This window comes from Amblyraja radiata, chromosome 4, assembly GCF_010909765.2.
Source record: "Amblyraja radiata isolate CabotCenter1 chromosome 4, sAmbRad1.1.pri, whole genome shotgun sequence".
In the NCBI taxonomy this organism is placed as follows: domain Eukaryota; kingdom Metazoa; phylum Chordata; class Chondrichthyes; order Rajiformes; family Rajidae; genus Amblyraja; species Amblyraja radiata.
In genome coordinates, this window is record NC_045959.1 from 24,263,068 (window position 1) to 24,276,192 (window position 13,125).

Below are 13,125 nucleotides of genomic sequence, written 5' to 3' on the forward strand. Positions count from 1 at the left end.
TGCATTTAGTCCCACGGGCACAGGGCAGGGAGTGGAGAGAGGCCGTTTGGGAAGGTGGGATCTCCCTGTCGGTTTACTCATGGACCTGGCCAAGATGGCCATTCGCAGGTCCAGACAGCGGGCAGTCAATGGTCACAGCAGAGTCGGCTGCCTGCCCCTCTTCCGGGCCTACGTCCGTGCTTGCGTGTCCCTGGAGAGGGAACACACGGTGTCCACGGGGACTCTAGAGGCCTTCCATGAACGCTGGTCGTCGCGGGGGGGGTCGAGAGCAATGTCGATAAAGATTCCACCTTTGTACTATAATGACTGCTTGATGTATTGTGACCATTGAACGTTTATGTACTTTTGGTACACTGTAATATGCAAATGTTGAACAATGTCCTTGGAATGGAATGGAAAAAGAAGAAAGAAGAAAAGTAAAGAAAAGAAGAGAATTTTAAAAAAATGTATTTACATCTGGCAACATGGATTGGACATCAATTCAAAATTAATCTTTTGGCTCCAGTTCCAGATTTGCAAAACATAACTTGAAAGTCAAATCTCAAAGGGAGGGTAAATATATAAATACCAAAAACAAGTGAAGGGAACCTGCTGTTGATTAAAGAGATCTACGTGTTCATTTCATAACCATTGGTGTATTTATATCAATCAGACTAAGGCAGAGGCTGTGACAGTTGACCAACTTGCTGACATCTCTCAGTTTAGAAAGCTGATTATTTTTAGCAAGGGGCACAACAACGTCATGTGACAAGACAAACAAGAGTTGATGCACGTTACAGAATGGGAGACCATTTGGCCCACAACACTTGTGCTGGCTCTTTGAAAGGGTCATAGAATTATGCAGCACAGAACTGGACCCTTCAACACATCTCATCCTTGTGGATCTTTTTGCCCTCCTATACATGTCACAAGTCAAGTCAAGTCACATTTATTTATATAGCACTTTTTTTTTGTTAAACTCTCGTTGGCCAAAGTGCTTTACATTTGTTATAAGAATAGTATAAACAAACAAACTACATACATATATACATATAGCCCTCGCTCAGTGGACGTCAGGAAAGGCTTGGGAGTATAGATAAGATTTTAGTCTTGACTTAAAGGAGTCGATGGAGGGGGCAGTTCTGATAGGAAGGGGGATGCTGTTCCACAGTCTAGGAGCTGCAACCGCAAAGGCGGGGTCGCCCCTAAGCTTATGCCTAGACCGCGGGATATTCAGCAGCCCCAAGTCGGCCGATCTGAGGGACCTGGAGGTGGAGTGGTGGGTGAGAAGACTTTTAATGTAGGAGGGGGCAAGCCCATTAAGGGCTTTGTAGACATAGAGGAGGGTCTTGAAATGTATACGGAACCGCACAGGGAGCCAGTGGAGAGAGGCCAGGATCGGGGTGATGTGGTCCCTTTTTCAGGTGCCCGTCAGAAGTCTCGCTGCAGCGTTTTGGACCAGTTGCAGGCGGGACAGGGAAGATTGGCTGATGCCAGTGTAGAGGGAGTTGCCATAATCTAGGCGGGAGGACATATCCCATTTGTCCACATTAGATCCTTGACTTCTATGCAATGACCATTTAAGTACTTGTCTCAATATCTCTTAAACATAGTGTTTTTGTATCCGATTCCACCACTCCCTCTGGCAGTGAATTCCAAATATCAATTACTCTCAGTGTAAGGAACATTCCCCTCAAATCCCCTTTAAAACCTCTCACCTTAAGCCTATACCCTCTTGATTTTGGTACCTCTACCACAGATTATAATTTCTGACTATCTCCTCTCTCTATATCTCTTATAATTTTATATATACTTCAACTGATCACCCCTCAGCCTCTTTCACCCACAGAAAACAATCCCAGTCTATTCAATCTCACCCCATAACTAATATCTTCCAATACGGGCAGTATCCTGGTGCATCTTCAATACACTCTCACCAATGTGTGCCTGGAAACAGACAGCCCCATAGATAGTGGTCTCTGCTTTGTCTCACTCGCCTCGAGTTCTCCCCATAAGTTTTCTTTTACAAACAAATACAAATTATTGGAATTGCATTAATGTGGGATGATTGGGTTAATGTATGAGGAGTGTTTTTTATGCAGACTTTGAAGGCTCTGGGCCTGTACTCGCTGGAGTTTAGAAGAATGGGGGGTGGGGGGGGATAAATCTCATTGCAATCTACTGAATGATGAAAGGCCAAGATAGTAGATTTGGAGAGGAGGTTTCCAGTAGTGGGAGAGTCTAAGACCTTTTATTTTAAGGCTGTGTCCGTTGGCCCTAGACTCTCCCCACTACTGAATGGAGATGAGGAGGAATTTATTTAGCCAGGGGGTGGTAAATCTGTGGAATTAATTGCCAGAGACAGCAGTGAAGGCCATGTCACAGGGTATTTTTACAGTGGAGATTGATATGTTCTTGATTAGCAAGGATCTCATAGGTTATGGGGAGAAGGCAGGAAGACGGGGGTTTAGAGGGGAAAAATAGATCAGCCATGATCGAATGGCGGAGCAGACTCGATGGGCTAAATGGTCTTATCTGCTCACGTGTTTTACGCTAATTCTGAGATTATTAGATTTTTGTCAATTGAAGGGATTGAAGGAGATGGTGCAATTTAGAATTTTTTTTTGTATTTAGACGTCAGCATGGAAATAGGCCCTTCAGCCCATCCGGTTCACACCGACCATCAGTCACTCGTTCACACAAGTTCTATGTTATCCCAGTCTCTCATCCATTCCCTGCACACTAAGGGCAATTTACAGAGGCCAAATTACCTACAAACAAATACGTCTTTGGGATGTGGGAGGAAACCGGAGCATCTGGAAGAAATCCACGGCATCACAGGGAGAGCGTGCAAACTCTACACAGACAATCCCAGAAGTCAGAATCGAACCTAGGTCTCTGGCGCTGTGAGGCAACAGCTCTACCCGCTGCATCACGGTGTGCCCAATCCACAGATTGGCTGTATGATATCAAAAATTCCTCTAGGAGCCATTTTCATTGAAGTTGGAAGTGTGATTAAAATTGTTCTGAACCCAACTATTTTCAAACAGCTCAAGAACTGAATACTATTTTCATTGAAGCAGAACTTTCTGCAAAATAGAACTAATCATTGAGTTAGGAAGCCAAGCAAAGGAAAACATGCCACACATTCCTGTGCTAATTGCTGTTCATTTTGTCATGCTACATGTTATTTTGATGCCCAAGGCCTATAGGTTTTGTTCAAACAATGGCAGATAGAGTTGCCAATCTTACTGGGTTGAATTGTAGCATTCAGTGACTTTTTAAACTTGCATATTAGTGGTGGAAATATTGATGTCTGATAAACATCAACATATTTTAATTTACCCCCTCTCGTTCTCTTGTGTTCTTGTGAATAATGAAGAACAAAAGAATTTAATCTGAATAGGTGTGATGGTAGGAATACTAGTTTCTCCAAATTAGTACATATCCCGTTTCAATAGTAACCGAATGTACACAAAGACATTCTCTTCAGAAGCATTTTGTCCAAAGAGGTATTTCTATTCCACTGTTGTTTACTGAGTCCACTTTTATTAGTGTCAGGATTTTTTTGTAACAAACCAGCCTGTAATCTCTGTTAACAATTCTTAAAGTGCAAATCATTGTTTGCCCATTCTCTTATTCCCCTACAATCAAGTCAAGCACCCAGCCTCTGGGAGTTATTTCCATCTCTATTTCCGGCCATCACCTCACGCTGACAAGTAACAGCAACATCTGTTCTATGGGCTGCAACAGTTGGGCACCATGTGAGGTGCTGTAATAGTTTGGGACGAGGTCTAATCTACCACAATTTAAGCACAACAGACGTAAGAGGAAGGGAAGGCTGGGTGTGTTGGGCTGAGGGTTGCCAGAGATGATACAAACTATGATTAGATGGGAGCGGTGCAAAGTTGGGTGACAAATAAGCAAAGCAGATAATAGATTCAACCAGCATACAATTGAAATCAACCTATGGGGCACATTTTACTCTTGCTGTTGTCTTTATTTCCCCAGTGCCTCCCTGTGCTTGATGTGTATAAGGCTTTCTCTCGTCATATTCCACCTCTCTTTGTCTTCCCCCAAACCGCTTCATTAAATTAGTTATTTCTATTTTCATCCAATTTGGAACACAAACATAAATGAGTGTTCACAAGCCAATCAGAAGCTTCCCCTTCAATAGGTTATCCATTAGTCATTGAGTTAGAGTTATACTGCACGGAAACAGGCCCTTCGGCCCAATTCGTCCCATGTGAATGCTTTGAAGTAGCTCTTGGTGAGCTAGACCCATTTGCCTGCATTCCCTTTAAATCTTTCTTATCCATGTAAATGTCCAATTGTCTTTTTCAATAATGTTATTGGTGCAATACAACGAAGCCATTAAACGGATGACAAATAACCTGCTCAAACCATTTCATACTTCCCATAATGGTGATAGAAACATAGAAACATAGAAATTAGGTGCAGGAGTAGGCCATTCGGCCCTTCGAGCCTGCACCGCCATTCAATATGATCATGGCTGATCATCCAACTCAGTATCCCGTACCTGCCTTCTCTCCATACCCTCTGATCCCCTTAGCCACAAGGGCCACATCTAACTCCCTCTTAAATATAGCCAATGAACTGGCCTCGACTACCCTCTGTGGCAGAGAGTTCCAGAGATTCACCACTCTCTGTGTGAAAAAAGTTCTTCTCATCTCGGTTTTAAAGGATTTCCCCCTTATCCTTAAGCTGTGACCCCTTGTCCTGGACTTCCCCAACATCGGGAGCAATCTTCCTGCTCTAGCCTGTCCAACCCCTTAAGAATTTTGTAAGTTTCTATAAGATCCCCTCTCAATCTCCTAGATTCTAGAGAGTATAAACCAAGTCTATCCAGTCTTTCTTCATAAGACAGTCCTGACATCCCAGGAATCAGTCTGGTGAACCTTCTCTGCACTCCCTCTATGGCAATAATGTCCTTCCTCAGATTTGGAGACCAAAACTGTACGCAATACTCCAGGTGTGGTCTCACCAAGACCCTGTACAACTGCAGTAGAACCTCCCTGCTCCTATACTCAAATCCTTTTGCTATGAAAGCTAACATACCATTCGCTTTCTTACTGCCTGCTGCACCTGCATGCCCACTTTCAATGACTGGTGTACCATGACACCCAGGTCTCGCTGCATCTCTCCCTTTTCCTAGTCGGCCACCATTTAGATAATAGTCTGCTTTCCTGTTTTTGCCACCAAAATGGATAACCTCACATTTATCCACATTATACTGCATCTGCCAAACATTTGCCCACTCACCCAGCCTATCCAAGTCACCTTGCAGTCTCCTAGCATCCTCCTCACAGCTAACACTGCCCCCCAGCTTCGTGTCATCCGCAAACTTGGAGATATTGCCTTCAATTCCCTCATCCAGATCATTAATATATATTGTAAATAGCTGGGGTCCCAGCACTGAGCCTTGCAGTACCCCACTAGTCACTGCCTGCCATTGTGAAAAGGACCCGTTTACTCCTACTCTTTGCTTCCTGTTTGCCAGCCAGTTCTCTATCCACATCAATACTGAACCCCCAATGCCGTGTGCTTTAAGTTTGTAAACTAATCTCTTATGTGGGACCTTGTCGAAAGCCTTCTGGAAGTCCAGATACACCACATCCACTGGTTCTCCCCTATCCACGCTACTAGTTACATCCTCGAAAAATTCTATAAGATTCGTCAGACATGATTTACCTTTTGTAAATCCATGCTGATCCGTGATGGAGGCCATTTATATAGGAATTATATATTTATATCCGTAAATCCAATCCGTGATGGAGGCCATTTGGCCCATCGAGTCTATGCCGGCTCCCAGAGCATTCTCATCAATTCGCACAATTATTGCCCTGAAATCTATTCTTCCTCACATGTTCATCATCACCCCCAATTTTCCTGCTACATGCACTCAGGATAATATACAGTACATTCTTGGGATGAAGGGAGGAAACTGAAGCACATGGGAGAAGCATAGGCAGCCACAAGAACATGCTCCACACAGACGTCTCGAAGGTTAGGAACACATCTGGGTCCCTAGAGCTGTGAGGCATCACCACTATTTGTGCCACTCACCTTAAGAGAATGAATTTCTCTTTTCATTAGATTTTCTAAAGTGACTCTCTGAAGTTCATGAGTCCCACTGCCCATTGATGCTAATCAAATTGAATCACATCAGCCCCATTCTGTAATATGTCTAACTCAGGGCAAGATAACCCATGTTTCTGGTCTCCCAGGTAAACATGTTCAGCAATTAAACTCAGCACTGGTGCCTACCGGGAGGAGGTGGCTGATCTGCCACTCTGGTGTCAGGACAACAGCCTCCTCTTGAATGTCACAAAAACTAAGGAGCTGATTGTGGACTTTAGAAGGGCACAACATCCGAGGACGTACACACCACTGAAGATAAATGGGGATACTGTGGATAGGGTGAGCTGCTTTAAATACCTGGGAATCCACAACACAGAGGATCTGACGTGGACAACACACACTGCCGCACTAGTGAGCAAGGCAAGGCAGCGCCTTTACCACCTCAGACAGCTGAGGAAATTCAGAGTATCTCTGAGGATCCTCCAGTGCTTCTACTCTGGGGCTGTAGAAAGCATCTTGTCTGGCAACATCACAATCTGGTTTGGGAACTGCTCTGCCCACGACAGGAAGGCTCTGCAGAGAGTAGTGCGTTTGGCCGAACGCACTATGGGAATTACACTCGCCCCCCCTGCAGGACCTAATATCAGGAGGTGCAGATCCAGAGTCAGCAACATTATGGAGGGCCCCTACCACCCCAGCAACGGACTGTTCCAGCTGCTAAGGTCAGGCAAACGCCTCCGCTGTCATGCTGTGAAAACAGAGAAGATGAATCGGAGTTTCTTCCCACAGGCCATCAGGACTGTAAACTCTTATCTCACCAGGGACTAATTTACTGTTGTGTTGTGTCTTTTAAAAAAAATAAAAATTCTAACATGTAAATACCGATACCTGCACAATCTGCAGGCATTGCCACTTTCATTTCACCCTACATCTTGTATGTGTATGTGACAAATAAACTTGACTTGACTTGACTCAATTCTCTCTCTAATTGTTGCTGTCTCTCTATACCATTTTTTTCTAAGCCTACCTCTTTGACAAAGCTTCTGTCTGAATATATCCTTGTGTGACTCTTCATTATTTTCTTCTATTTGATAACACTCCTGTGCAATACCTTGGGGTGATTTTGCTGTTACAGTTCCTATATAAATGGAGCCTGTTGTTTAGGTCTCTTCAATACCAATGTATGAGTATGCATATGTGTAGATGTGTTACAATTAGATACTGGATGAATTAACAGCACCGACATCTGTCACAGAATATTATACAATTGCCATTATGGAGTGATGCTGCAGTGATCAAGGCTCGCAGATGAATAGCCAAGAATATCCCATATGGGTGTCACCATGGTACAGCTAAAAGGGTGGCTGCCTCAAAGCACCAATGATCCAGGTTCATTCCTGACATCCGAGATGCTGTCTGTGTGGAGTTTGCACATTCTCCCTGTGACTATGTGGGTTTCCCCAGGGTGGTTCTGGTTTCAATCCACATCCCAAAGACAGGTGGTTTGGTAGGTTAAATGGACATTTAATGGCCTCTGTTGTGTAGGTATATAGAAACATAGAAAATAGGTGCAGGAGTAGGCCATTCGGCCCTTCGAGCCTGCACCGCCATTCAATATGATCATGGCTGATCATCCAACTCAGTATCCTGTACCTGCCTTCTCTCCATACCCCCATGATCCCTTTAGCCACAAGGGCCACATCTAACTCCCTCTTAAATATAGCCATTGTACTGGCCTCAACTACCTGCTGTGGCAGAGAATTCTACAGATTCACCACTCTCTGTGTGAAAAATGATTTTCTCATCTCGGTCCTAAAAGATTTCCCCCTTATCCTTAAACTGTGACCCATTGTTCTGGACTTCCCCAACATCGGGAACAATCTTCCTGGTGAGTGGTAGAATCTATGAGAAGACGGGGAGATTTAAAAAAAAAGGGGATTAATGTAGGAGTAATATAAATAGGTTTTTAATAGTTAGCAGAGACACAGTAGGCAGAACTGCCTAGTCTGTGCTGTACCACTGTGCTGTACCACTGTGCTGTACCACTGTGCTGTACCACTGTGCTGTACCTGTGATGTACCATTGTGCTGTACCACTGTGCTGTACCACTGTGCTGTACCACTGTGCTGTACCACTGTGCTGTACCATTGTGCTGTACCATTGTGCTGTACCATTGTGCTGTACCATTGTGCTGTACCACTGTGCTGTACCATTGTGCTGTACCATTGTGCTGTACCATTGTGCTGTACCATTGTGCTGTACCACTGTGCTGTACCATTGTGCTGTACCATTGTGCTGTACCATTGTGCTGTACCACTGTGCTGTACCACTGTGCTGTACCATTGTGCTGTACCACTGTGCTGTACCATTGTGCTGTACCATTGTGCTGTACCATTGTGCTGTACCATTGTGCTGCACCATTGTGCTGTACCACTGTGCTGCACCATTGTGCTGTACCACTGTGCTGCACCACTGTGCTGTACCACTGTGCTGTACCACTGTGCTGTACCACTGTGCTGTACCACTGTGCTGTACCACTGTGCTGTACCACTGTGCTGCACCATTGTGCTGTACCATTCTATTATATTCAATGACAACAGTTATATGTTTCTTTCTGTCACCAAAGAAAGGAAATGCATTCCAAACATAGGCAAAAACAAAGTTAAGAATGGTACTACTACTGAAGATAAATCATACTAAACTGAAAAGTAGAAAGAGTGGGGATTGGGAGCCAGAGTTTTGTAAAAGAGCAAAATAATTGGTATTGGTTTATTATTATCATGTGTACCAAGAAACATTGAAAAACGTATGTTTGTGCATTATCCAGGCAAATCGTACTATACCCGAGTACAGTCAAACCATACACGAGTACTACAGGTTGTGCAAAAGAGAAAGGAAATAGAGTGCAGATTATAGTATTACAGCTACAGAGAAAATGCAGATTAAAAAAGTGCAAGGGCCACAACGAGGTGGATTGGGAGATACATTCTTTGCATATGAGAGATCCATGCAAGTGTATGATAACAGTGAGGGAGAAGTTGTTCTTAAATCTAGAGTATGTGCTTTCCAGCATCCTCTGTCTAACAGGAGAATAGAGAATGATTGGGGTGAAAGTGATCCTTGATTATGTTGGCTGCACTCTCGAGGTCGAGTGAAGTGTAGATGGACTTGATGTCCCTTCTCAGAGGGATCAGTAACTCAGTACCCAGAATTTAGGTAGGGAGTTGAGCAGTACTTTTTACCCAAAGAATGATGGTGGGGGGGGGGGGTCTGGAACATTGCCTGAAAGGGTAAGGAAGATAATTCCTCCTCACTCCCCCTCACTCCCCCCCCCACGCCCCCACCACCCCCCCCCCCCCCCCCCCCCCCCCCCCCCCCCCCCCCACCCTCACCCACTTCCCAAATGGGAGCTTGACATACAGTACAGAGAGCTTGGAATTGACTAGGTAGCCTTATTTCTGGCTGGCACGGACATGGTTGACTAAATGGCCTCTTGTGTCGCAAATGCTGGTCACAGCCTTTTATATCGTTCCACTTGGTGTTGGCTAATCTGCACCTTAACCCTATCTGCCAACTTTTGTTCTCTTCTGAAGAAGGGTCCCAACCCAAAACATCACCTATCCATGTTCTCCAGGGATGCTGCCTGATCTGCTGAGTTGCTCAAGCATTTGGTGTCTTTCTTTGGTTCCTTCATGAATCATCCAGGACTCTGGGGAGAGAACGGGAGAGCAGAATAAACAGGAGAGCCCTTTCAAAGCCCTGCCTCGGGTTTGATGGGCCAAAGGCCTTTCTTTTGTGGGATGCAGTGTCAGTGCATGAAAGCTGCATGAAAGCAGCCTCTTCCTTCTTCTGTTACTCGAATTCTTCTCAAATGGATCAGAACGAAATAAGCTTTGATTCTTAGTTTTGGAATTTGCAGTTGGCTTTTTTCCCCCCGTTTTGCCTGCCTCTTTTTTTTAGATGTGAGAGACTTCCAGGTTCACACAACCCTTGGTGTGATGATGTCAAGATAGCTCTGAGTCTTAAAATAATCCTTCCCCCTCTCCACCCTCCTCCCCTCCCCCATTGTCCTTCTTGGCCCCCCTTAAAGATGAGACAAACCTTTGATTCCAAAGGTTGAAGTGTGCTTGATTACAATAAAACCTGAATGCTGCATAATATGCCGAAACAACCTCGGCAAATGTAGTACGATTACACAATGGGACTGGACATTTCGCACATCTCCTTTCTGTAATCTGCAATGCCTCACATGTAAAAACCTTGTCGTAGGCGGGAGCCTGAGAGTTAACTCGAGAGCTGGCTGTCTGGGTGAAGCATGGGAAGGAAGTTATTGGACCCATGCCACATGGCAACAAGGTGCAAGTAAAATTAAAAAAAAACATTATTCATTACTTGGAAATCCAAAGATCCATAACAATGTTCTTCAACCACATTTTTGTTGCATGTGTGGTAGCCATGTTATTACTTTCTCCAGTTAAGCATTCTCATTAATTACTACCATTTGCAAATGTATATGACTCAATACGACCACTACGATCAAAAATTCAACAAACAAAACAGGGTGCTGCCTCTCCCAATCTCCTCCGCATTTCATCTCCTTCCACCCATATTCAGCCTCTCCCTCCTTTGTATCCACCTTCATCTTCATCCTTCTGCTGCCTCCTTTTCCCTCTTCCTGGTGTTCCTTCATCCACCCTACTTCCCATCAACTCTCCTCATCCTACTCCACCCTTCCGTGCCTGCTCCACCTGTCTCTCAATTGCCACCTTCACCTCCCCTCTTCCATTTTAATTTGTCTCTAAGGTAGGGTTGTGTTCGGGTTGTGCAGGGCGGTGCAAAAACCAGGCGGTTGAAAGGAAGAAGCTGTTCTTGAAACTGGAGGGAATAGTTCTCAGGCTCCTGCACTTTCTTCCCAATGGTAACAGCAAGACAAATGCGTGGTCAGGGCGATGTTATTAGCTACCACTTTGAGACAGCACTTCCCGGAGGACTCTTCGATGGTGGGAAAGTCAATATTTGTAAAGGACTGGGCCTTGTCCACCACTTTCTGCAGCCCCCTTCAATCTTCGGCATTTGAGTTCCTGAACCAGGCTGTGATGAAACCAATCAGTATGCTCTGAAAAAAATGACGTGTAATCTCCCATTAGGAAAAGGGGAGATGCAACGAGACCTGGGTGTCATGGTACACCAGTCATTGAAAGTAGGCATGCAGGTGCAGCAGGCAGTGAAGAAAGCGAATGATATGTTAGCATTCATAGCAAAAGGATTTGAGTATAGGAGCAGGGAGGTTCTACTGCAGTTGTACAGGGTTTTGGTGAGACCACACCTGGAGTATTGCGTACAGTTTTGGTCTCCAAATCTGAGCAAGGACATTCTTGCCATAGAGGGAGTGCAGAGAAGGTTCACCAGACTGATTCCTGGGATGTCAGGACTTTCATATGAAGAAAGATTGGATAGGCTCGGCTTGTACTCACTAGAATTTAGAAGACTGAGGGGGGATCTTATAGAAACTTACAAAATTCTCAAGGGGTTGGACAGGCTAGATGCAGGAAGATTGTTCCCGATGTTGGGGAAGTCCAGAACAAGGGGTCACAGTTTAAGGATAAGGGGGAACTCTTTTAGGACCGAGATGAGAAAAACATTTTTCACACAGAGAGTGGTGAATCTCTGGAATTCTCTGCCACAGAAGGTAGTTGAGGCCAGTTCATTGGCTATATTTAAGAGGGAGTTAGATGTGGCCCTTGTGGCTAAAGGGATCAGGCGGTATGGAGAGAAGGCAGGTACAGGATACTGAGTTGGATGATCAGCCATGATCATATTGAATGGCGGTGCAGGCTCGAAGGGCCGAATGGCCTACCCCTGCACCTAATTTCTATGTTTCTATGTTTCTATGTAAGACATTGAAAGTTAGGCCACCATTAAACAACAAGCAGGCTTGGAATAAGTCTTTGATGTGATAATGCCTGGCACATTTTGATCTACACCACAGATCACTATTGTTTACAGCTGACTCGCTCTTCATGTTGCTGGGGGAACAAGATTACTATCGATTTCTCTTTAAAGGTATTCTCACGGGAGATGTAATTGAGATTAAAGAGGTTTTGATGCCAAAAGAAAACTCAGCATCGGCAATATAACCTTTTTTATTCATGCATTCAATAACACGTGAAAAATACTGCATTTCTTGTGCCAAGTCCTCTTCCAAGTCAAGTCAAGTCAAGTCAAGTTTATTCGTCACATACACATACGAGATGTGCAATGAAATGAAAAGTGGCAATGCTCGCGGACTTTGTGCAAAAAGACAAACAAACAAACAACCAAACAAACTACAAACAGAATCACATATTCTTTTGCATGTTAAATATTGTGGGCGGAAGGAAAAAGGTTCAGTAAAGTTAGTCCATTATGAAATCCAGTCCCCAGTTGCAAATCCAGTCTCGCTGCAGCAGGGTTTGTGTGTTGTATGCCGCAGCTCCTGAGCATGAGTGAAATTGTCAAGTCTGATTGGATACAGACATGGATGTTTCATTGCATGACCTCCAGCCCTTCCTGCCATTGACTGCTTGCAAATCTATCATCATGGTGCCTCCTTTCCCAGAGTCAACGCAAACTTCCTCACGGTGACTCAGAATTTCCTTTCTCAATATTTTTATAACTAATAAATGAAAATGTTCACAGAGAATAGAAAAATATTTTCCCTCCCTGGCCTTGCTGACACCCCTGAACTGTAAATTTGACCTATAATTTCTGGGGATCTGAAAAATCCCCAAATTAACCTGATTCTCTCTCGCTAGATACTGCCTGAGCAATGCCAGGATTTTCTGTTTGAAGAGTTGGTTCTGTCTGTTCTGTAAGGAGGGGCAGAACTATCTTCTCTTCTAACAGAAAATCGTAGAAATACTCAGACAGTATTGAAGGAGAGACAATCAGAGTTCATTCATCAAATCTGCCCTGCTGTTCTGACCACGCAGTTCCAACCACCTAGCCACCACGCAGTTCCAACTATTAAGCTGGAAAGGGTGCAGAAAAGATTCATCAGGATGT